A 25,059-nucleotide genomic window follows, 5' to 3' on the forward strand; every position below is an offset into this window, starting at 1 on the left:
AGCTCCTGGTTGCTAAATTACCGTGGTAGTCACTACCCATAATCCCATGCGCTATGTTGACGATGACTCAGAAATACCGCCCCGCCCACTTCAGGTACACATTTCTCCGTCCACGGTGTGATCTCTCCTGGTGCCTCATCCTCCAGGTAATGTCCCCTCATCCCTCCTGTCTCCTGCCCCATCCTCTCCTAATACCCCCTCTCCTGCCCCCAACCTCTCCTAATACCCCCTCTCCTGCCCCATCCTCTCCTAATACCCCCTCTCCTGCCCCCAACCTCTCCTAATACCCCCTCTCCTGCCCCATCCTCTCCTAATACCCCCTCTCCTGCCCCCAACCTCTCCTAATACCCCCTCTCCTGCCCCCATCCTCTCCTAATACCCCCTCTCCTGCCCCCACCTCTCCTAATACCCCCTCTCCTGCCCCCATCCTCTCCTATTACCCCCTCTCCTGCCCCCATCCTCTCCTAATACCCCTCTCCTGCCCCCATCCTCTCCTAATACCCCTCTCCTGCCCCCATCCTCTCCTAATACCCCTCTCCTGCTCCATCCTCTCCTAATACCTCCTCTCCTGCCCCCATCCTCTCCTAATACCCCTCTCCTGCCCCCATCCTCTCCTAATACCCCCTCTCCTGCCCCCACCTCTCCTAATACCCCCTCTCCTGCCCCCATCCTCTCCTAATACCCCCTCTCCTGCCCCCATCCTCTCCTAATACCCCCTCTCCTGCCCCCACCTCTCCTAATACCCCCTCTCCTGCCCCCATCCTCTCCTAATACCCCCTCTCCTGCCCCCATCCTCTCCTAATACCCCTCTCCTGCCCCCATCCTCTCCTAATACCCCTCTCCTGCTCCATCCTCTCCTAATACCTCCTCTCCTGCCCCCATCCTCTCCTAATACCCCTCTCCTGCCCCCATCCTCTCCTAATACCCCCTCTCCTGCCCCCACCTCTCCTAATACCCCCTCTCCTGCCCCCATCCTCTCCTAATACCCCCTCTCCTGCCCCCATCCTCTCCTAATACCCCCTCTCCTGCCCCCACCTCTCCTAATACCCCCTCTCCTGCCCCCATCCTCTCCTAATACCCCCTCTCCTGCCCCCACCTCTCCTAATACCCCCTCTCCTGCCCCCATCCTCTCCTAATACCCCCTCTCCTGCCCCCACCTCTCCTAATACCCCCTCTCCTGCCCCCATCCTCTCCTAATACCCCCTCTCCTGCCCCCACCTCTCCTAATACCCCCTCTCCTGCCCCCATCCTCTCCTAATACCCTCTCTCCTGCCCCATCCTCTCCTAATACCCCTCTCCTGCTCCATCCTCTCCTAATACCTCCTCTCCTGCCCCCATCCTCTCCTAATACCCCTCTCCTGCCCCCATCCTCTCCTAATACCCCCTCTCCTGCCCCCACCTCTCCTAATACCCCCTCTCCTGCCCCCATCCTCTCCTAATACCCCCTCTCCTGCCCCCATCCTCTCCTAATACCCCCTCTCCTGCCCCCACCTCTCCTAATACCCCCTCTCCTGCCCCCATCCTCCTAATACCCCCTCTCCTGCCCCCACCTCTCCTAATACCCCCTCTCCTGCCCCCATCCTCTCCTAATACCCCCTCTCCTGCCCCACCTCTCCTAATACCCCCTCTCCTGCCCCCATCCTCTCCTAATACCCCCTCTCCTGCCCCCACCTCTCCTAATACCCCCTCTCCTGCCCCCATCCTCTCCTAATACCCTCTCTCCTGCCCCCATCCTCTCCTAATACCCCTCTCCTGCTCCATCCTCTCCTAATACCTCCTCTCCTGTCCCCATCCTCTCCTAATACCCCTCTCCTGCCCCCATCCTCTCCTAATACCCCCTCTCCTGCCCCCACCTCTCCTAATACCCCCTCTCCTGCCCCCACCCTCTCCTAATACCCTCTCTCCTGCCCCCATCCTCTCCTAATACCCCTCTCCTGCTCCATCCTCTCCTAATACCCCCTCTCCTGCCCCCATCCTCTCCTAATACCCCTCTCCTGCCCCCATCCTCTCCTAATACCCCCTCTCCTGCCCCCACCTCTCCTAATACCCCCTCTCCTGCCCCCACCTCTCCTAATACCCCCTCTCCTGCCCCCATCCTCTCCTAATACCCCTCTCCTGCTCCATCCTCTCCTAATACCTCCTCTCCTGCCCCCATCCTCTCCTAATACCCCTCTCCTGCCCCCATCCTCTCCTAATACCCCCTCTCCTGCCCCCACCTCTCCTAATACCCCCCTCTCCTGCCCCCATCCTCTCCTAATACCCCCTCTCCTGCCCCCATCCTCTCCTAATACCCCCTCTCCTGCCCCCACCTCTCCTAATACCCCCTCTCCTGCCCCCATCCTCCTAATACCCCCTCTCCTGCCCCCACCTCTCCTAATACCCCCTCTCCTGCCCCCATCCTCTCCTAATACCCCCTCTCCTGCCCCCACCTCTCCTAATACCCCCTCTCCTGCCCCCATCCTCTCCTAATACCCCCTCTCCTGCCCCCACCTCTCCTAATACCCCCTCTCCTGCCCCCATCCTCTCCTAATACCCTCTCTCCTGCCCCCATCCTCTCCTAATACCCCTCTCCTGCTCCATCCTCTCCTAATACCTCCTCTCCTGTCCCCATCCTCTCCTAATACCCCTCTCCTGCCCCCATCCTCTCCTAATACCCCCTCTCCTGCCCCCACCTCTCCTAATACCCCCTCTCCTGCCCCCACCCTCTCCTAATACCCTCTCTCCTGCCCCCATCCTCTCCTAATACCCCTCTCCTGCTCCATCCTCTCCTAATACCCCCTCTCCTGCTCCCATCCTCTCCTAATACCCCTCTCCTGCCCCCATCCTCTCCTAATACCCCCTCTCCTGCCCCCACCTCTCCTAATACCCCCCTCTCCTGCCCCCATCCTCTCCTAATACCCCCTCTCCTGCCCCCATCCTCTCCTAATACCCCCTCTCCTGCCCCCATCCCTCCTAATACCCCCTCTCCTGCCCCCATCCTCTCCTAATACCCCCTCTCCTGCCCCCATCCTCTCCTATTACCCCCCTCTCCTGCCCCCATCCTCTCCTAATACCCCTCTCCTGCCCCATCCTCTCCTAATACCCCTCTCCTGCTCCATCCTCTCCTAATACCTCCTCTCCTGCCCCCATCCTCTCCTAATACCCCTCTCCTGCCCCCATCCTCTCCTAATACCCCCTCTCCTGCCCCCACCTCTCCTAATACCCCCTCTCCTGCCCCCATCCTCTCCTAATACCCCCTCTCCTGCCCCCATCCTCTCCTAATACCCCCTCTCCTGCCCCCACCTCTCCTAATACCCCCTCTCCTGCCCCCATCCTCTCCTAATACCCCCTCTCCTGCCCCCATCCTCTCCTAATACCCCCTCTCCTGCCCCCACCTCTCCTAATACCCCCTCTCCTGCCCCCATCCTCTCCTAATACCCCCTCTCCTGCCCCCACCTCTCCTAATACCCCCTCTCCTGCCCCATCTTCTCCTAATACCCTCTCTCCTGCCCCCATCCTCTCCTAATACCCCTCTCCTGCTCCATCCTCTCCTAATACCTCCTCTCCTGCCCCCATCCTCTCCTAATACCCCTCTCCTGCCCCCATCCTCTCCTAATACCCCCTCTCCTGCCCCCACCTCTCCTAATACCCCCTCTCCTGCCCCCATCCTCTCCTAATACCCCCTCTCCTGCCCCCATCCTCTCCTAATACCCCCTCTCCTGCCCCCACCTCTCCTAATACCCCCTCTCCTGCCCCCATCCTCTCCTAATACCCCCTCTCCTGCCCCCACCTCTCCTAATACCCCCTCTCCTGCCCCCATCCTCTCCTAATACCCCCTCTCCTGCCCCCACCTCTCCTAATACCCCCTCTCCTGCCCCCATCCTCTCCTAATACCCCCTCTCCTGCCCCCATCCTCTCCTAATACCCCCTCTCCTGCCCCCATCCTCTCCTAATACCCTCTCTCCTGCCCCCATCCTCTCCTAATACCCCTCTCCTGCTCCATCCTCTCCTAATACCTCCTCTCCTGTCCCCATCCTCTCCTAATACCCCTCTCCTAATACCCCCTCTACTGCCCCCACCTCTCCTAATACCCCCTCTCCTGCCCCCACCTCTCCTAATACCCCCTCTCCTGCCCCCATCCTCTCCTAATACCCTCTCTCCTGCCCCCATCCTCTCCTAATACCCCTCTCCTGCTCCATCCTCTCCTAATACCCCCTCTCCTGCCCCTATCCTCTCCTAATACCCCCTCTCCTGCCCCTATCCTCTCCTAATACCCCCCTCTCCTGCCCCTATCCTCTCCTAATACCCCCTCTCCTGCCCCTATCCTCTCCTAATACCCCCTCTCCTGCCCCCATCCTCTCCTAATACCCCCTCTCCTGCCCCCACCTCTCCTAATACCCCCTCTCCTGCCCCCATCCTCTCCTAATACCCTCTTTCCTGCCCCCATCCTCTCCTAATACCCTCTTTCCTGCCCCCATCCTCTCCTAATACCTCCTCTCCTGCCCCCATCCTCTCCTAATACCCCTCTCCTGCCCCCATCCTCTCCTAATACCCCCTCTCCTGCCCCCATCCTCTCCTAATACCCCCTCTCCTGCCCCCACCTCTCCTAATACCCCCCTCTCCTGCCCCCATCCTCTCCTAATACCCTCTCTCCTGCCCCCATCCTCTCCTAATACCCTCTCTCCTGCCCCCATCCTCTCCTAATACCCTCTCTCCTGCCCCCATCCTCTCCTAATACCCCCTCTCCTGCCCCATCCTCTCCTAATACCCCCTCTCCTGCCCCCATCCTCTCCTAATACCCCCTCTCCTGCCCCCATCCTCTCCTAATACCCCCTCTCCTGCCCCCATCCTCTCCTAATACCCCCTCTCCTGCTCCCACCTCTCCTAATACCCCCTCTCCTGCCCCCATCCTCTCCCAATACCCCCTCTCCTGCTCCATCCTCTCCCAATACCCCCTCTCCTGCCCCATCCTCTCCCAATACCCCCTCTCCTGCCCCCATCCTCTCCTAATACCCCCTCTCCTGCCCCCATCCTCTCCTAATACCCCCTCTCCTGCCCCCATCCTCTCCTAATACCCCCTCTCCTGCCCCCATCCTCTCCTAATACCCCCTCTCCTGCCCCCATCCTCTCCTAATACCCCCTCTCCTGCCCCCATCCTCTCCTAATACCCCCTCTCCTGCCCCCATCCTCTCCTAATACCCCCTCTCCTGCCCCCATCCTCTCCTAATACCCCCTCTCCTGCCCCCATCCTCTCCTAATACCCCCCTCTCCTGCCCCCATCCTCTCCTAATACCCCCTCTCCTGCCCCCATCCTCTCCTAATACCCCCTCTCCTGCCCCCATCCTCTCCTAATACCCCCTCTCCTGCCCCAACCTCTCCTAATACCCCCTCTCCTGCCCCCATCCTCTCCAAATACCCCCTCTCCTGCCCCAACCTCTCCCAATACCCTCTCTCCAGCCCCATCCTCTCCTAATACCCCCTCACCTGCCCCCATCCTCTCCTAATACCCCCTCTCCTGCCCCATTTACTGCCTGTACCCTTCCACCCGCTGCCTGTACCCTGTCACCCTGTCTGTCACCCACCTCTCTTGCCACCACCTGCCGCCCCCAGTCTCTACCCTACCACCCAGTCCTGTACCCAGCCGCCCCCACCCTGTTTCCTGCCGCCCTCTCCCTGTACCCTGCCAATCACCTGCAGCCCCCTGCCTGTTACCTACTGCCCCCTGCCTCTCCTACCACCCCCTGCCCATCATCTTCCGCCACCTGGCACCACCTGCATTTCCTACCATCCCCCTGCCCGTCACCTGGCTCTCCTGCTTGCACCCTGCCACCTCCCGCCTCACCTGCTGCCCCCTACCCATCACCATCACCTGCCTCTCTTGCCACTCCCTGGCTGTTTCCTGACACATTTTCCTCTCCGGCCACCTCCTTTTCATCACCTACCGACCCCCACCTGGCCGTTACCCCCTGCCTTTTCTACAAACCTCTGCCTGTCACCTGCTTCTCCTACCACCGCCTGTCCATAACCTGACATCCACTTACACTCCTACCACCCCCTGCATGGCTCCCGACTGGGGAGGGGTGTGTGACCGGTGGCTGCATGGGGGAGGGGTGCGTGACCGGTGGCTGCATGGGGGTAGGATGTGTGACTGATGGGTGCACACATCACAGTTAGGTTGTGGTGGGAGAAGTGAGCACATCAGTGAGGGTAGAACGCTCCGCACACATGGGGTTGGATGTACCTGTGTATCAGTGACGTGCGGGGAGACGGAGCTTTTCCTGTCATACTAACGTATACACCACGGTTTTCACTATATACAGTATATGTAAAATTGTAAAATACAAAGAACATATGAATATCATCTTTGAATTATTCTAATCATTTCTATAGTCAAAAGTCTGAAGTAAAAAATCTATGGTAGGTGAGGCAGTGCCCCCCCTCCACCGACCTTACCCACACTCGCCAAATTTATACCCCTCTTCCTGTGTATAATGCCCAGATGTGTATAAACTGCTGCACCTGTGTATAATGTCCACATGTATATACTAATACTCCTGTGTATAATGCCCACATGTATGTACTGCTGCACCTGTGTATAATGCCGACACCTGTATACCGCTGCACCTGTGTATAATGTCCACATTGTATACCGCTGCACCTGTATATAATGTCCACATGTATATACCGCTGCCCCTGTGTATAATGGCCACATGTGTATATACCGCTGCCCCTGTGTATAATGGCCACATGTGTATATACCGCTGCCCCTGTGTATAATGGCCACATGTGTATATACCGCTGCCCCTGTGTATAATGGCCACATGTGTATATACCGCTGCCCCTGTGTATAATGGCCACATGTGTATATACCGCTGCCCCTGTGTATAATGCCCACATGTGTATATACCGCTGCCCCTGTGTATAATGCCCACATGTGTATATACCGCTGCCCCTGTGTATAATGCCCACATGTGTATATACCGCTGCCCCTGTGTATAATGCCCACATGTGTATATACCGCTGCACCTATGTATAATCCTTGGGCTCAAATATTGTGTGTAAATCTGACTCTGGTACTAGCCAGTGCCTCTTGAGAAATGTACCTCACCGCACGTCCCTGGTGTGCATGTCTAGTAGGTACATTGAGTAGAAAGGAGGTAACCATAATGCAGAGGTAAGTGTGCCCATTACAGGACAGGTGCACTGTATGTTTGGGTTGGGATGAGCGTGTCTATTGGTACGATAGTAATAATACAGGGACATGACTGGGGAGGTTAGGGGATCTGGAAGCGTCACAGTGACATCACATATCTATAGTAATAATACAGGGACTTAACTGGGGAGGTGAGGGGATCTGGGAGTATTTATAGTGATGTCTCCCCCATTTTGCAAGGTTACACAGTAGTGAAGAAGACATCCGGTGAGTGTGAGACACCGAGCAGCCATCCCCGTGTGTGAGAAAGAAGAAGGACCCAGAGCCTCATCCCGGTGCCTCCACCTCACTCACTGACACATGAGACACATTGAGCAGAAGATCCTGGAACTCACCAACAAGATCATTCAGCTGCTGACTGGAGAGGTGACTGCTGGGAATGGGACATTATACAGTAACACCGGGGGATGTGTCTGGGTGATGACTGGAGAGGTGACTGCTGGGAATGGGACATTATACAGTAACATCAGGGGATGTGTCTGGGCGATGACTGGAGAGGTGACTGCTGGGAATGGGACATTATACAGTAACATCAGGGGATGTGTCTGGGCGATGACTGGAGAAATGACTGCTGGGAATGGGACATTATACAGTAACACCAGGGGATGTGTCTGGGTGATGACTGTATCACTGTGTGTGTCAGGTTCCTATAAGGTGTCAGGATGTCACTGTCTGTCTCCATGCAGGAGGGGGAGTATATAGAGGAACACAGGGGTCTGTACAAGGACGTGATGATGGAGAATCACCGGCCCCTCACATCACTGGGTAAGAGGAGACTGTCATGTATTGTACAGGGGAGAGCAGGTATGGGGGCCCCCTATATAGACACATCATCTGATAATCAGATATATACACTGTACTCAGTCACTGTGTGTCTCCTACAGATGGGCCCAGTAACAGAGATACCCCAGAGAGATGTCCCCGTCCTCTGTATTCCCAGGATTGTACAGAGGAGAATCACAGGATCCCACAGGAGGATCAGGTAGGTGGGATTTAGGGCCTCACCCATATACCAAAGTGACTGTCACTATATGATCTGTAGAGGAGCTGTGTGTTTTATACACTGATATTATACTGTATCACCTCAGTTTAATCTGACTGTATGCAAATGTCATTATAGTGTTTTGTTTGTTTTTTAGGCACAACGTCTGTCTGATATAAAGACAGAAAATATAAAGGGAGAAGAAGAGACGTATGTGACTGATATAAAGGCAGAAGATATAGAAGGAGAAGAAGAGACGTATGTGACTGATATAAAGGCAAAAGATATAGAGGGAGAAGAAGAGACGTATGTGACTGATATGAAGGCAGAAGATACAGAGGGAGAAGAAGAGACGTATGTGACTGATATAAAGACAGAAGATATAGAGGGAGAAGAAGAGACGTATGTGACTGATATAAAGGCAGAAGATATAGAGGGAGAAGAAGAGACGTATGTGAGGGGTGATCAGCAGTGTAAGGAGGAGGAGATCCCTACAGATATCAGCACAGGTGAGTAATAAACACTTATTACAGAAGTCACATATTCTCATTGCTCAGTCACTACAGCAATCTCTTATCCTACACCCTCCTCTGCCATCAGCCCTGTTCTCAGTTGGGTGTTTCTAACACAAGACTATCCATGACAAATATCACATGTAGAGGGCTTTTCTCATACGTCCTAGAGAATGCTGTGGACGCTTCGAGAACCATGGGGTATAGACGGGATCCGCAGGAGACATCGGCACTTTAAGACTTTAAAAGGGGTGTGAACTGGCTCCTCCCTCTATGCCCCTCCTCCATACTCCAGTTAGATTCTGTGCCCAGCGAGACTGGATGCACACTGAGGAGCTCTCCAGAGTTTGTCAGAGAAGGACTTTATTTAGGTTTATAATTTTCAGGGAGACCTACAGGCTCTCTGCATCGTGGGAGTGAGGGGGGAGAAGCAGACCTACTTCTGTTAGTTCAAGGGCTCTGCTTCTTAGGCTACTGGACACCATTGGCTCCAGAGGGTCAGATCACTTGGTGCGCCTAGCTGCTTGTTCCCGGAGCCGCGCTGTCATCTCCCTCACAGAGCCAGAAGACAGAAGTCGGGTGAGTAAAGGAAGATCAAAGACTTCAGTGACGGCAGTTGGATCCGACGACACACCGGTCGTTCCTGGGTGTGATTCTGCATACAGAATTACGGAGAGTTTTTCTTCCGGTGGAAAAGGCTCTGGAAATACAGAACATGGTAAAACAGATTCTGAAAACGGCAAAAGTGTCAGTTCCTCAATGCACTCGGTTGCTGGGGAAGATGGTGGCGGCCTACAAGGCCATTCCGTATGGCAGGTTCCATGCCAGGGGTGCTTCAGTGGGACCTGTTGGACAGGTGGTCCGGGTCTCACCTGGACATGCACCGGAAAATAATCCTATCTTCCAGGACCAGAATCTCCCTTCTGTGGTGGCTGCACAGTTCTCACCTTCTGGAGGGACGCAGGTTCGGGATTCAGGATTGGATCCTGGTGACCATGGATGCAAGTCTCCGAGGCTGGGGAGCAGTCACACAGGGGTGAAACTTTCAGGGAAAATGGTCAAGCCAGGAAGCTTGTCTGCACATAAACATTCTGGAACTAAGGGCCATTTACAACGGCATTCTGCAAGCGGAACATCTTCGCGGTCTGCCCGTCTTGATTCAATCAGAGAACATAACAGCAGTGGCGTACATAAAACACAAGGGCGGAACAAATTTCGGCCTTATCAATTTTCTTTCCGAAAGAATTGGCTTCCCTTCCAGAAGTTCAGACCTTCGTGCTGCACATCCAACCTCCATTTGTGCCCCCAGTGGCACCATGGGATCTTAATGTGGTGTTGCAGTTCCTGCAATCTCATTGGTTTGAACCTTTACGTAAGGTTGAGTTAAAATTCCTTACTTGGAAAGTAGTCATGTTGTTGGCCTTGGCGTCCGTGAGGTGAGTTTCTGAATTGGCGGCTTTGTCTCACAAAAGCCCCTATTTAATCTTCCATGCTGATAGAGCGGAGTTGAGAACTCATCAGCAATTTCTACCAAAAGTGGTTTCTTCATTTCACGTAAACCAGCCTATTGTGGTGCCAGTGGCTACTGATGCCTTGGCGGAATCGAAGTCTCAATGTGGTCAGAGCTTTGAAAATCTATGTCGCCAGAACCGTGCAGATTAGGAAAACAGAGGCTCTGTTTGTCCTGTGTGCTCACAACAAGATTGGGACTCCTGCTTCCAAGCAGACTATTGCGCGCTGGATCTGTAATACGATTCAGCAGGCTCATTCTACGGCAGGGTTGCTGTTACCGAAATCGGTGAAAGCCCATTCTACCAGAAAGGTGGGCTTTTCCTGGGCAGCTGCCCTAGGGGTCTCGGCATTACAGCTTTGCCGAGCAGCTACTTGGTCGGGTTCAAACACCTTTGCAAGGTTTTACAAGTTTGATACCCTGGCCGAGGAGGACCTCTTGTTTGGTCAATCGGTGCTGCAGAGTCATCCGCACTCTCCCGCCCGTTCTAGAGCTTTGGTATAAACCCCATGGTTCTTGAAGCATCCCCAGCATCCTCTAGGACGTATGAGAAAATAGGATTTTAATACCTACCGGTAAATCCTTTTCTCTTAGTCCGTAGAGGATGCTGGGCACGTGTCGCAGTGCAGATGGTATCTGCAGTTATTGGTTGTAGTTACTCTCATGTTGCATTAAGTACAGTCAGTCTGTGGCTGATGTTGGTCATGCCGTTGCATGCATGCGTTGTTGAATGCCATGTTGTACGGCGTGTTGGAGGTGTGAGCTGGTATGTATCTCACCTTAGTTTATAAAATTAAATAAATCCTTTTCCTCGGAATGTCCGTCTCCCTGGGCACAGTTCCTGTAACTGGAGTCTGGAGGAGGGGCATAGAGGGAGGAGCCAGTGCACACCCCTTTTAAAGTCTTAAAGTGCCCATATCTCCTGCGGATCCCGTCTATACCCCATGGTTCTTGAAGCATCCCCAGCATCTTCTACGGACTAAAAGAAAAGGATTTACCGGTAGGTATTAAAATCCTATTATTACATACAACACTATAATGTTATTAAAAGTAACAAGCAGAAGTTTATTAGTGATTATATATAAATGTGTGTGTGTGTGTGTGTGTGTGTGTGTGTGTGTGTGTGTGTGTGTGTGTGTGTGTATCTTTCTTTCTCTCTGCCTGCCTGCTGCGGGGTACACTGGGCTCCACAATGATTGGACAATGGGGTGTAGAATATATATATATATATATATATATATACACACACACACATACACACAGATATATATACACATATACAGGTTGAGTATCCCATATCCATATATTCCGAAGTACGGAATATTCCGAAATACGGACTTTTTTGACTGAGAGTGAGTTAGTGATACCTTTGTTTTTTGATGTCTCAATGTACACAAACTTTGTTTAATACACAAAGTTATTAAAAATATTGTATTAAATGACCTTTAGGCTGTGTGTATAAGGTGTATATGAAACATATATGATGTGTGTGAATGTACACACATTTTGTTTAATGTACAAAGTTATAAAAAATATTGGCTAAAATGACCTTCAGGCTGTGTGTATAAGGTGTATATGTAACATAAATGCATTCTGTGCTTAGATTTAGGTCCCATCACCATGATATCTCATTATGGTATGCAATTATTCCAAAATACGGAAAAATCCCATATCTAAAATATCTCTGGTCCCAAGCATTTTGGATAAGGGAGACTCAACCTGTGTGTGTATATGTGTGTATATATATATATATATATATATATATATATATATATAATATACACCCAATGAGTAAGGAGGCACTCAGAGACTTCCAGTAGAAAAACACGTTTTAGTGAAAGCACTGCAAGTTACAACATCATCAACGTTTCGGGGCCCGTAGCCCCTTCTTCAGGATATCAAACAGTGACACAAAACCAACATTTATAAGTGCACTCACCCCTCCAAGACGTCCCCCCCAGGTTGCCGCCGCCCCCGTGTCCAGGGCCCGGCGTCCGTCTCCACGAGCGGGTTGCTTCCGCCGGAAGTGACGTCACCGGTCCCGCCCACGTTGCTGCGGCAACCCTGTAAACAAAACAATAGAAGAATCTGGTTGAGAGGAAGCCGGTCCGTGCGGCGTCATGCTGTGCATGCTCAAAGGTGCGCTGTGCTGCGTAAAAGCAAAGTGGTGACATATAAAAACTGCTGCTGTCTGCCTCATAACTACTGAGACTCCTAAACAAACTCCTAAAAAGACTCCTCAATACGGAGGACTTCAGTGATAATCATCTGGCCTCACTCCGAGGAGACCTAATGTGATCTACCGTGTGATAATAAATCTGGTTAAAAACTGATAATAGTGGTATAAAATGATTTTACAAAGTGACTGTACTCACTAATATGTTAAAAACTGTGTACCCACGTTACTTAAAAACATCCCCACCTTACAAAGATGGGACAAACCCCATGTGAATCCTATAGCTATCATAAATACTAGCGTCATGCCCTTGATAACAAGCATGCAACCATTCACTGCTGACTCCCTCTCCCCATCTAATACCCAGCATCATTGTGACATACATTTACAAACAAAATCAGCAAATACAAAACATATGACATATATGGACTAACAATAAAAACAGAAAGAGTACATGTAAACTCCACACGGTTGTTAGCAGCATTTAGAAAAAAAGAAGAAGGGCAAGAGAACAAAAACCATCTCATCAGTCCTCAGATGGCTCTCTATTTGTAATATTACCATAAGAAGCTTGGGGGCCCTCAAGAGGGGGCATTCTTCCACTATATAAGAGTGACAACTAAGTCTCTGAGTGCCTCCTTACTCATTGGGTGCATGTATGGAGGTGAATATCTCATAGGAGGGCACCTGAGCCAGTAAGCCCACGGAGGCTTTCCGAGTGCCGGCCATCTATGATGCATATATATGTATATATGTATATGTGTATATATATATATATATATATATATATATATATTCTCTGACGTCCTAGTGGATGCTGGGGACTCCGTAAGGACCATGGGGAATAGCGACTCCGCAGGAGACTGGGCACATCTCCTCCCACTATGACCCTCCTCCAGACCTCAGTTAGAATCCTGTGCCCGGCTCGAGCTGGATGCACACTAGGGGCTCTCCTGAGCTCCTAGAAAGAAAGTATATTTTAGGTTTTTTATTTTACAGTGAGACCTGCTGGCAACAGGCTCACTGCACCGAGGGACTAAGGGGAGAAGAAGCGAACCTACCTGCTTGCAGAGTGGATTGGGCTTCTTAGGCTACTGGACACCATTAGCTCCAGAGGGATCGACCGCATGGAACCGGCCATGGATGTTCGGTCCAGGAGCCGCGCCACCGGCCCCCTTACAGAGCCAGAAGCAAGAAGAGTCCGGAAAATCGGCGGCTGAAGACCTCAGTCTTCTCCAAGGTAGCGCATAGCACTGCAGCTGTGCGCCATTGCTACTCATACACACTTCGGTCACTGAGGGTGCAGGGCGCTAGGGGGGGGGCGCCCTGAGCAGCAATAAATACACTTTGGCTGGCAAATATATCACAATATATAGCCCCAGAGGCTATATATGTGATAATTACCCCTGCCAGAATACAGAAAACAGCGGGAGAAAAGTCAGCCGAAAAGGTGGCAGAGCTATCTCCCTCAGCACACTGGAGCCATTTCTCCCTCACAGCTCCGCTGGAAGGAAGCTCCCTGGCTCTCCCCTGCAGACTACACTACAGAAAGGGTTAAAAAGAGAGGGGGGGCACTAAAATTAGGCGCAATATACATATACAGCAGCTATAAGGGGATATAATTTGGTTAATCCCTGTATTATATAGTGCTCTGGTGTGTGCTGGCATACTCTTACTCTGTCTCCCCAAAGGGCTTTGTGGGGTCCTGTCTTCTATCAGAGCATTCCCTGTGTGTGTGCGGTGTGTCGGTACGGCTGTGTCGACATGTTTGATGAGGAGGCCGATGTGGAGGAGGAGCAGGTGCCTATAAATGTGTTGTCACCCCCTGCGGAGCAGACACCTGAGTGGAAGGAATTACGCGAAAGAGTCGACTCCTTACATAAAAAATTTGACGACATGCCAAATGCGGGACAGCCGGCTTCTCAGCTCGTGCCTGCCCAGGCGTCTCAAAGGCCATCCGGGGCTTTAAAGCGCCCGCTACCTCAGATGGCAGACACGGATGTCGACACGGATACTGATACCAGTGTCGACGACGATGACGCAAATGTAATGTCCACTAGGGCCACTCGTTATATGATTGAGGCAATGAAAAATGTTTTATACATTTCTGATGTAACCCCAGGTACCACAAAAAAGGGTATTATGTTTGGGGAGAAAAAACTGCCTGTAGTCTTTTTCCCTTCTGAAGAATTAAATGAGGTGTGTGAGGTAGCGTGGGCTTCCCCCGATAGAAAATTGGTGATTTCAAAAAAATTACTAATGGCGTACCCTTTACCGCCAGAGGATAGGTCACGTTGGGAAACACCACCTAGGGTGGATAAAGCGCTTACACGTCTATCAAAAAAGATGGCACTACCGTCTCCGGATACGGCCGCCCTAAAGGAACCTGCTGATAGAAAGCAGGAGGCTCTCCTGAAGGCTATATATACACACACTGGTGTTATACTGAGACCAGCTATTGCTTCAGCGTGGATGTGCAGTGCTGCAGCTGCGTGGTCAGAAACCCTGTCAGAAAACATTGACACTCTAGACAGGGACACTATATTGCTTAACATAGAGCATATTAAAGACGCGGTCTTTTACATAAGAGATGCACAGAGGGATATTTGCCGGCTGGCATCTAAAATCAGTGCACTGTCCATTTCTGCCAGGAGAGGGTTATGGACCCGGCAGTGGACAGGGGATGCAGATTCTAAAAGGCACATGGAAGTTTTGCCTTACAAGGGTGAGGAGTTGTTCGGAGATGGTCTTTCGGACCTGGTGTCCACAGCAACGGCTGGGAGGTCAGCTTTTTTACCACATGTCCCCGCACAACCAAAGAAAGCACCGTATTATCAGGTGCAGTCCTTTCGTCCCCAAAAGAGCAGGCGAGGTAGAGGCGCGTCCTTTCTGCCCAGAGGCAGAGGTAGAGGAAAAAAGCTGCAGCATTCAGCCATTTCCCAGGAACAAAAGTCCTCCCCCGCTTCATCAGCTAAGTCCACCGCATGATGCTGGGGCTCAACAGGCGGTGCCAGGTACGGTGGGGGCCCGTCTCAAAAATTTCAGCAATCAGTGGGCTCGCTCACAAGTGGATCCCTGGATTCTTCAAGTGGTATCTCAGGGGTACAAGCTGAAATTAGAGACATTACCCCCCCGCCGTTTCCTCAAATCTGCCTTACCAACGACTCCCTCAGACAGGGAGGCTGTGTTAGAGGCAATTCACAAGCTGTATTCCCAGCAGGTGATAGTCAAAGTGCCCCTACTTCAACAAGGATGGGGTTACTATTCCACAATGTTTGTGGTACCGAAACCGGACGGTTCGGTGAGACCCATTTTAAATTTAAAATCCTTGAACACATATATAAAAAAAATTCAGGTTCACGATGGAATCGCTCAGGGCGGTTGTTGCAAGCCTGGAAGAGGGGGATTACATGGTATCTCTGGACATCAAGGATGCTTACCTACATGTCCCCATTTACCATCCTCACCAGGAGTACCTCAGATTTGTGGTACAGGATTGTCATTACCAATTCCAGACGTTGCAGTTCGGCCTGTCCACGGCACCGAGGGTATTTACCAAGGTAATGGCCGCAATGATGATACTCCTTCGAAAAAAGGGAGTTTTAATTATCCCATACTTGGACGATCTCCTGATAAAAGCGAGATCCAGAGAGCAGTTGTTAGTGGGCGTAGCACTATCTCAGGAGGTGCTACACCAGCATGGTTGGATTCTGAATATTCCAAAGTCACAACTGGTTCCTGCGACACGTCTACTGTTCCTGAGAATGATTCTGGACACAGTCCAGAAAAAAGTGTTTCTCCCAGAGGAGAAAGCCAAGGAGCTGTCGTCTCTGGTCAGAGGCCTCCTAAAACCAAAACAGGTGTCGGTGCATCACTGCACACGAGTCCTGGGAAAGATGGTAGCTTCCTACGAAGCGATCCCATTCGGCAGGTTCTATGCCAGAATATTTCAGTGGGACCTCTTGGACCAATGGTCCGGATCGCATCTTCAAATGCAACGGCTGATAACCCTGTCTCCAAGGACCAGGGTGTCTCTCCTGTGGTGGCTGCAGAGTGCTCATCTTCAAGAGGGCCGCAGATTCGGCATACAGGACTGAATCCTGGTGACCACGGGTGCCAGCCTTCGAGGCTGGGGGGCAGTCACGCTGGGAAGAAACTTCCAAGGACTTTGGACAAGTCACGAGACTTCCCTACACATAAATGTTCTGGAACTGAGGGCCATTTACAATGCCCTGAGTCAGGCAAAGGCCCTGCTTCAAAACCAACCGGTTCTGATCCAGTCAGACAACATCACGGCTGTCGCCCATGTAAACCGACAGGGCGGCACAAGAAGCAGGGCGGCGATGGCAGAAGCCACAAGGATTCTCCGATGGGCGGAAAATCACGTGTTAGCACTGTCAGCAGTGTTCATTCCGGGAGTGGACAACTGGGAAGCGGACTTCCTCAGCTGACACGACCTCCACCCGTGAGAGTGGGGACTTCATCCAGAAGTCTTCCAACAGATAGTTAACCTTTGGGAAAAGCCACAGGTGGACATGATAGCGTCCCGCCTAAACAAAAAACTATAAAACTATTGCACCAGGTCAAGGGACCCTCAGGCGATAGCAGTGGACGCTCTAGTGACACCGTGGGTGTACCGGATTGTTTATGTGTTCCCTCCTCTTCCTCTCATACCCAAGGTACTGAGGATAATAAGGAAAAAATGAGTAAGAACTATACTCATTGTTCCGGATTGGCCAAGTGTTAGGGTCTCCTGCCCTGTGCTGCCACGTCGTCATGGCAACCGGGAGACAAGTGCTAGCGGAGTAACCTGAGCGCAGCTGATACTCCGGTTCGGGTCTTTTGCTGTGCAGTGGTTACAGGCTCTGTGCACGGCAGGGGATCCGGTGCTGGTTTTTGTGCTCACAGTCTGTGGTCTGAATGGGGCGTGGACAGCACCTGCTTTATAAGGCCTCTTCTCAGGTTAAGCAGATGCTGCTGAATCTTTGTTGGTTAGTCAGTTCCTGAAAGTTAGCCAGTACTGTGTAGCTTTGTATATGTTGTTGCATACTGCAAATAGGCCTGGGGATTTGGTACTACACTCTGCCAATCCAGACCTAGCAGTAAGACTGGAGTCAGTCGTTTATCTTGCTGGGGTTCTTTTACTACTCTGTGAACTTAGCAAGTTTGCGGCTGTATTCTAAGACTTGCCTGCCTAAATCCTGTCTCACTGTGCAAGGTGTCAGGTGTCAGTTTAGTGGCAGTAAGCTGAACCTGTGCACTGCAAGTGAGAATTAGGATTGTGGAGACTCTCCTTGTGTCTATCATTCCATCTCTGACCAAGGAGTTTACTGCCACACCCGTTGGTAACCCTTTAGGGTTTTGATGTTGCCCTTAGCAACATCATTTCGGGTTCTCTACGTATTAAAACACAACATCTTGCTTTTCCCATCTGAGCATTACTAATACTAGGGAGATACCCAGTTCCTTAGCCTCTGGGCTTCTCTGTTCACTTTGTGTGTATTTTGTTACCCTATCACCTTCTGTGTACGTAATGTCATATTCCCCAGTCTGTCTGTGAGTTCATTTGTTTTGCATACCTATCCGTTCAGACACCAGTACATTCCTGCAGGCACTGGTGTGCATAACAGTTGAAACACCAGTACATTCCTGCAGGCACTGGAGTGCATAACAGTTCTGACACCAGTACATTCCTGCAGGCACTGGTGTGCATAACACCAAGAAGGTCTTGGTACCCGGAACTTCAGGAGTTAATCTCAGAGGACCCATGGCCTCTGCCGCTCAGACAGGACCTGCTGCAGCAGGGGCCCTGTCTGTTCCAAGACTTAACGCGGCTGTGTTTGACGGCATGGCGGTTGAACGCCGGATCCTAAAGGAAAAGGGCATTCCGGAAGAAGTCATTCCTACGCTGATTAAAGCCAGGAAAGATGTAACTGCAAAACATTATCACCGCATATGGCGAAAATATGTTGCTTGGTGTGAGGCCAGAAAGGCCCCAACAGAGGAATTTCAACTGGGTCGATTTCTACACTTCCTACAGGCAGGAGTGACTATGGCCCTGAAATTAGGCTCCATTAAGGTACAGATCTCGGCTCTGTCGATTTTCTTCCAGAAAGAACTAGCTTCACTACCTGAAGTTCAGACATTTGTAAAAGGAGTGCTGCATATTCAGCCCCCTTTTGTGCCTCCAGTGGCACCTTGGGATCTTAACGTGGTGTTGAGTTTCTTAAAATCACATTGGTTTGAGCCACTAAAAACCGTGGATCTAAAATATCTCACGTGGAAAGTGGTCATGTTATTGGCCTTGGCTTCGGCCAGGCGTGTATCAGAATTGGCGGCTTTGTCATGTAAAAGCCCTTATCTGATTTTCCATATGCATAGGGCGGAATTGAGGACTCGTCCCCAGTTTCTCCCTAAGGCGGTGTCAGCTTTTCACTTGAACCAACCTATTGTAGTGCCTGCGGCTAATAGGGACTTGGAGGATTCCAAGTTACTGGATTTAGTCAGGGCCTTGAAAATGTATGTTTCCAGGACGGCTGGAGTCAGAAAAACTGACTTGCTATTTATCCTGTATGCACCCAACAAGATGGGTGCTCCTGCTTCTAAGCAGACTATTGCTCGCTGGATTTGTAGCACAATTCAGCTGGCGCATTCTGCGGCTGGACTGCCGTATCCTAAATCAGTAAAGGCCCATTCCACAAGGAAGGTGGGCTCATCTTGGGCGGCTGCCCGAGGGGTCTCGGCTTTACAACTTTGCCGAGCTGCTACTTGGTCAGGGGCAAACACGTTTGCAAAATTCTACAAATTTGATACCCTGGCTGAGGAGGACCTGGAGTTCTCTCATTCGGTGCTGCAGAGTCATCCGCACTCTCCCGCCCGTTTGGGAGCTTTGGTATAATCCCCATGGTCCTTACGGAGTCCCCAGCATCCACTAGGACGTCAGAGAAAATAAGATTTTACTCACCGGTAAATCTATTTCCCGTAGTCCATAGTGGATGCTGGGCGCCCGTCCCAAGTGCGGACTGTCTGCATTACTTGTATATATAGTTATTGTTAACTAAAAGGGTTATTGTTGAGCCATCTGTTGAGAGGCTCTGTTATGTTCATACTGTTAACTGGGTATAATATCACGAGTTATACGGTGTGATTGATGTGGCTGGTATGAGTCTTACCCGGGATTCAAAATCCATCGCTATTGTGTCAGCTCTTCCGGGCACAGTATCCTAGCTGAGGTCTGGAGGAGGGTCATACTGGGAGGTGCCAGTGCACACCAGGTAGTCCTAAATCTTTCTTAGATGTGCCCAGTCTCCTGCGGAGCCGCTATTCCCCATGGTCCTTACGGAGTCCCCAGCATCCACTACGGACTACGAGAAATAGATTTACCGGTGAGTAAAATCTTATTATAAATAAATAAATAAATAAATATATATAGATAGATAGATAGATAGATATATAGATATATATATAGATAGATATATAGATATATATATAGATATATATATATATATATATATATATATAATTATATTATATAGATATATAGATATATAGATATATAGATATATAGATATTATATATATATAGATATAGATAGATAGAACAGGGGTTCCACAGAAGTGGAAGGGGCACTCACTAGTAAATAACATATACAATTAAGTTGCATAAAACATTCATGTTTTTAATAGTCAGTAGCACCAATTCGCCTTTGATCGACGTTTCGACCCCTTGACCGGGTCTTTCTCAAGATAGGCAGGATCGGTAAACATTCACATCATTTTTCAAGGTATATACATAGTGTCCTCAATATTTGGCACACATTTTTTAGTTGCAGGCAACCCTATGTCCACAGAATTAAGGGAAGACCCAAGAATCACCGGCCGCACCCGAGGCGGGGTGGCCACCCGAAGAAGGGCGCGAAGGCGACGACGATAGATTCTGTATTTAATTTGTCAGACTATCGATTTAAGTGATTCCGAAATAGCACTTTTATCGAAAGGCCTGACATTTGTTCCGACAACTAAGCACAACAAATTTCAAAACACTGTTGAACTTTACAGATTTAGCCGTAACCTTAGGTTAAAGGAATTCTTTTGCGTCAAAACATCAGACACCTATACATCCAAATTTAAACAAGTCACAATTTGATCCCATGTCCGCTAATGCTAGTATTAAGACATTTACACGCATTGTTCAGAAGGACATTAATGAGTGTCAGGTACCCAAAATGTATGATAATTTATCCACTGACGAGCGTATTGCATTGAAGAATCTACGGGATAATCCCTTTATAGTTATCCGCCCAGCGGATAAGGGAGGAGCAGTGGTGGTCCAAAATTGGACCGACTATGACAAGGAAATTCTGTCACAGCTATCGGATTCTAACACATATCTCAAATTAGACTACAACCCGGTAAAAGAGATTAAAACTCAGGTTGATGGGTCTCTGACACGGGGATTTGAAAGTGGTTGGTTGGATCAGGAGTTATATGCCTATCTTACGGTTGATTATCCGAAATGTCCCATTATTTACACCCTACCAAAGGTGCATAAAACACTTGATAAACCGCCTGGGAGGCCGATTATAGCGGCAGAAGGGTCGGTGCTTCAGCCTCTAGCTATCTATATTGATAGTATACTTCAGCCCTTAGTATTGGACAACAGTAGTCACATTTGTGACTCCAATGACTTTCTTGAACTTATCCGGAATATCACCCTGTTAGACGAACCAATAATATTGGCAACCATGGACGTATGTTCTTTATATACAATTATTCCGCACGATCAGGGTCTGGAAGCGGTGGCAACAGCCCTACTGAAGTCGGTCAATCTTAAACAACCCATCGAGTACATCTTGGAGCTGGTTAAGTTGGTTCTAACTTTAAATCATTTTTCCTATAAGGATCTATTTTTTATGCAGAAATCAGGCACGGCCATGGGCTCAAATCTGGCCCCGTCATATGCTAATTTGTATATGGCACAATACGAGGAAACTAATATTTATCCGAAGTATGGTAAATTCATACGTCTGTATAAACGATATATTGACGATGTATTTATACTATGGACAGGTACTGAGCAGACTTTTGTCAATATGGTCGAAGATTTGAACCAACTGGCATCACCAGTTAGGTTCACGTATACTGTATCGACCAATGAGATTTGTTTTCTTGATATTAGGGTAATTATTAGAGAGGGGAGATTTATAACTACCCTTTTTCGGAAGGCCACTGACCATAATACCACACTTTTGGCCAACAGCCATCACCCTCCATCGTTAAAAGACAACTTACCGGTATCCCAATACCTTAGGGTGATGCGTATAAACTCGGAGACAGAAGCAATGAACACACAAATTACTGAGATGACGGCCAGATTCATTGAACGTGGCTACAAACGAAGGATCCTTGAGGGATGCCTGAGGAAAGCCACTAGGATTTTTAAGGGAGAAGCTAGGGCTAGAAGTGATAACACCGGCAGGATGACATTCTCTACTACCTTTAATGGGATGTCTGGTTGTATTCGGAAATCAATCAATAAGCATTGGCCCATTGTGACCTCGGACACTACACTACCATTTACCCATATGCCGACACCGATGATGGCATTTGGTAGGGGACCAAATTTAAGACCGCTTTTGATGCGTCCTACGGTGTTCCCAGATGAGAATCCTGATAAGTTCTGTGTTATGAAACAAAAACTTGGATGTTTCTCCTGTGGGGGTTGTGTGACTTGCAGGTCTATGGTGACGGGTCCCACTGTGATGCATCCCCAGACAGGGAAGAAAATACGTATCACATATCACTTACACTGTCGTTTAGACTATGTTATTTACATACTTATCTGTCCATGTGGTTTATATTATGTGGGGCTTACCACCAGGCCCTTTAGAGATCGAATGGCCAATCACCATACTTCCATTCGCGCAGCATTTGAAACTGGAAGTACTGATAAACCAGTGGCCCGACACTTTTTTGAAAACAAACATCAGGTGTCTAGCATGAGATGCAAACTGATAGATTGGGTTCCACCTATACAGGGTGGTGGTGACAGAACTCTCGCGCTCAAGCAGCGCGAGAGTTACTGGATCTACACCTTGGATACGGTTTTTCCTAAGGGAATGAACGAATATAACCCATTAAATCTTTTTATCAAACGGTAAAAGGCCTCATATGTTGGGGTCACTCCTTGCTGATATGTCCCCTTAAATAGGGTTTATAATTTAGACCCTTGTGATGTTTTGTTGCTTGGGTCTGTTGAATCTACTCTTTGGCTTTTATATTTATTGGTTGATGGTGCCCCTGTTATCAGGGGACCTTCGGTCAATTTTTGGTCTGACCAGGTGACTTTTAGTCTCCTGGGCTGGACCTTAAGGTTCTTGCCCCTGTTCCTATCTCCAACAGTTGATTTTTTTGAGGAGTGCGAAGTTATTGTATCTATACATAATTGTGCCATTTTTTGATATTATGTATTATTTGTATTAGTATGTACATTATTCTAGTGCTACATCTCCCTGAATATATAATGGTTTTATAATACTTGACGGTCATCTTTGGAGTTGTTTTGCCCCCACAGGGGTATCCTATATATTTTGATAATATGTTCATCTGATATTACGAGGGGGGATGGGATTGTTATGTTTACATGTAATAATTATTGTCTCTTTGTATTTTTATAAAATGTTATTTGTGAAATGTATGGTTAGACACTCATACGTCTAAACCTTATTGGGACAATACCAATTATGTATGTAACAAGTACTTTGATGTTGGAGATGTGAGCGGTTGGGCTGGACCGTTGTGGATGTTGTACCACTTTAAGCCCTCAGGTTCCATTGTTGCATGATGTTATAGATGCTTTATGAGTGACACATACATGTATGTTCATATGTGTTATGTGTCCTTTATTTATTTACACATATTTTGATTTTTATTTTTATTATTATCTTTATTTTTGTTTTGTATTTTTGTTTTTTATTTTTGTTTTTTATTTTACTTTATTTATATTTATTTTTATTCTTATTTATTTCTATTTACATTTATTATTATTTTTATTTTTATTTTACTTTATTATTTTTATTTATTATTTTTTATTCTCTATTCCATATATATTTTCTATTCCATATCTTTTATTCCTTATTTGCGATAGTTAGCCCAGTGGATACATTACACAGGATCCTGTTAGTTTGTTGTACCACTACTTAGCGGTGAGTGAGTTTTTTGTCAGCTGTAGCGATGCGTCTCACCATTACCCGGTGGAACGCACACTTCCGGTGTATGGCACGCATGACGTCTCGCGGATAGAGTCTGGTGATGTGTTTCCGGTCCGTGAGACGCATGGTGCGTCCCGGACTATGGTGTGTAGCGGCGGCGGCGGTGTCGAGTGCTGGGCACTCGCCTTCAGTCACACGCAGGTGGGGAGTGTTGCCTAGAAATGTGGTGTGCCTACACTGGTTTGACTTTGCGGGAATTTGATGACAGGGTGCAGCGGATGTGACGTTGTTGTTCATTTCCGGCCGTCTGGGTTTAAATCTTCCGGCGTTCAGACAGCATGTGTAGAACCAGGTGCCCTCTGACTGTGTGAACATCGTATTGTAAGTACCTACCGCTTAGGGGTTATTGACCCTGTCTGTACTGTTATATTATTAGTGATTGATATTGGTACTGCGCACTATCTATTTCAGTGATCATGTTTTGATATGTTGTGGAATCGAATAGTGGCACACCTGGACTCACTTAGACTGGAATGACTGCTGGCATATTGTGAGTAGTTGGTGTTCATCACACTCACATGTTAGATTAGTATATCTTTAGTCTCCACTCTCACCTTTCCTTTTTTATGTTTATAGGATGACTTTTGTGAATTATATCATATTATTGGAAGCCTACTCACATTTACCTGTGACGGTACAATTGCTGAGTACGTAGGTATTTATATATACATATTTGCTGAGCTAAACAACATTGGTTTTGCTAATTTAGTATTTGCTGATATTTTGTACATATTGGTTTTCCAGGATTTGAACAACATACCAGCTGAGTGGATAGATATTATCGGGATCTTTTTCCCTTAAGTGAGGCCTCAACGTAAGCTTTCGCTTGTTTTGATATTTGGAGTCACTGTGGTGGTCACTGTAGTAGGATATTATCCACTGGGCGTATGGTTTAGTCTATTCATTATTATTTTTTAATTTATTTTATTTTAATTTATTTTTTTTATTTTGTTTAATTTTGTTTGATACACACACGGTGAAAGGTGCCGTGTGCTAGTTAGTATATGATTAATGCGCAACAATGGGGCCTGGGAGGCATTAAGAGTGGTCTTATGTTCTCTCTTTCTTCTAGATCTCTATTGAGGACACTATGTATATACCTTGAAAAATGATATGAATGTTTACCGATCCTGCCTATCTTGAGAAAGACCCGGTCAAGGGGTCGAAACGTCGATCAAAGGCGAATTGGTGCTACTGACTATTAAAAACATGAATGTTTTATGCAACTTAATTGTATATGTTATTTACTAGTGAGTGCCCCTTCCACTTCTGTGGAACCCCTGTTCTGTATTTGTGGCTGACTGAGTCAGTTCCACTGGGTGCACCCTGAACATGTTTCTATGTATTTTTTGATGTGAGTGCGGATCTCATATGATATATATAGATATATATAGATATATATATATATATATATATAT

The 25,059-nt window shown here is 48.7% G+C and overlaps 1 protein-coding gene and 1 long non-coding RNA gene across 2 annotated transcripts in view; both read left to right on the top strand.

Annotated features, from left to right (window-relative positions):
- Positions 1-25,059, top strand: part of LOC134983459 (zinc finger protein 585A-like) — a 116,581-nt gene that overhangs the window by 76,740 nt on the left and 14,782 nt on the right. The window lies entirely within an intron of this gene.
- Positions 7,481-8,170, top strand: LOC134983460 (uncharacterized). The gene is made up of 3 exons (XR_010191646.1): positions 7,481-7,558; positions 7,879-7,957; positions 8,077-8,170. It is a non-coding gene; the product is annotated as an uncharacterized LOC134983460 (long non-coding RNA).

Source organism: Pseudophryne corroboree (genome assembly GCF_028390025.1).
Source record: "Pseudophryne corroboree isolate aPseCor3 chromosome 3 unlocalized genomic scaffold, aPseCor3.hap2 SUPER_3_unloc_15, whole genome shotgun sequence".
In the NCBI taxonomy this organism is placed as follows: Eukaryota; Metazoa; Chordata; class Amphibia; order Anura; family Myobatrachidae; genus Pseudophryne; species Pseudophryne corroboree.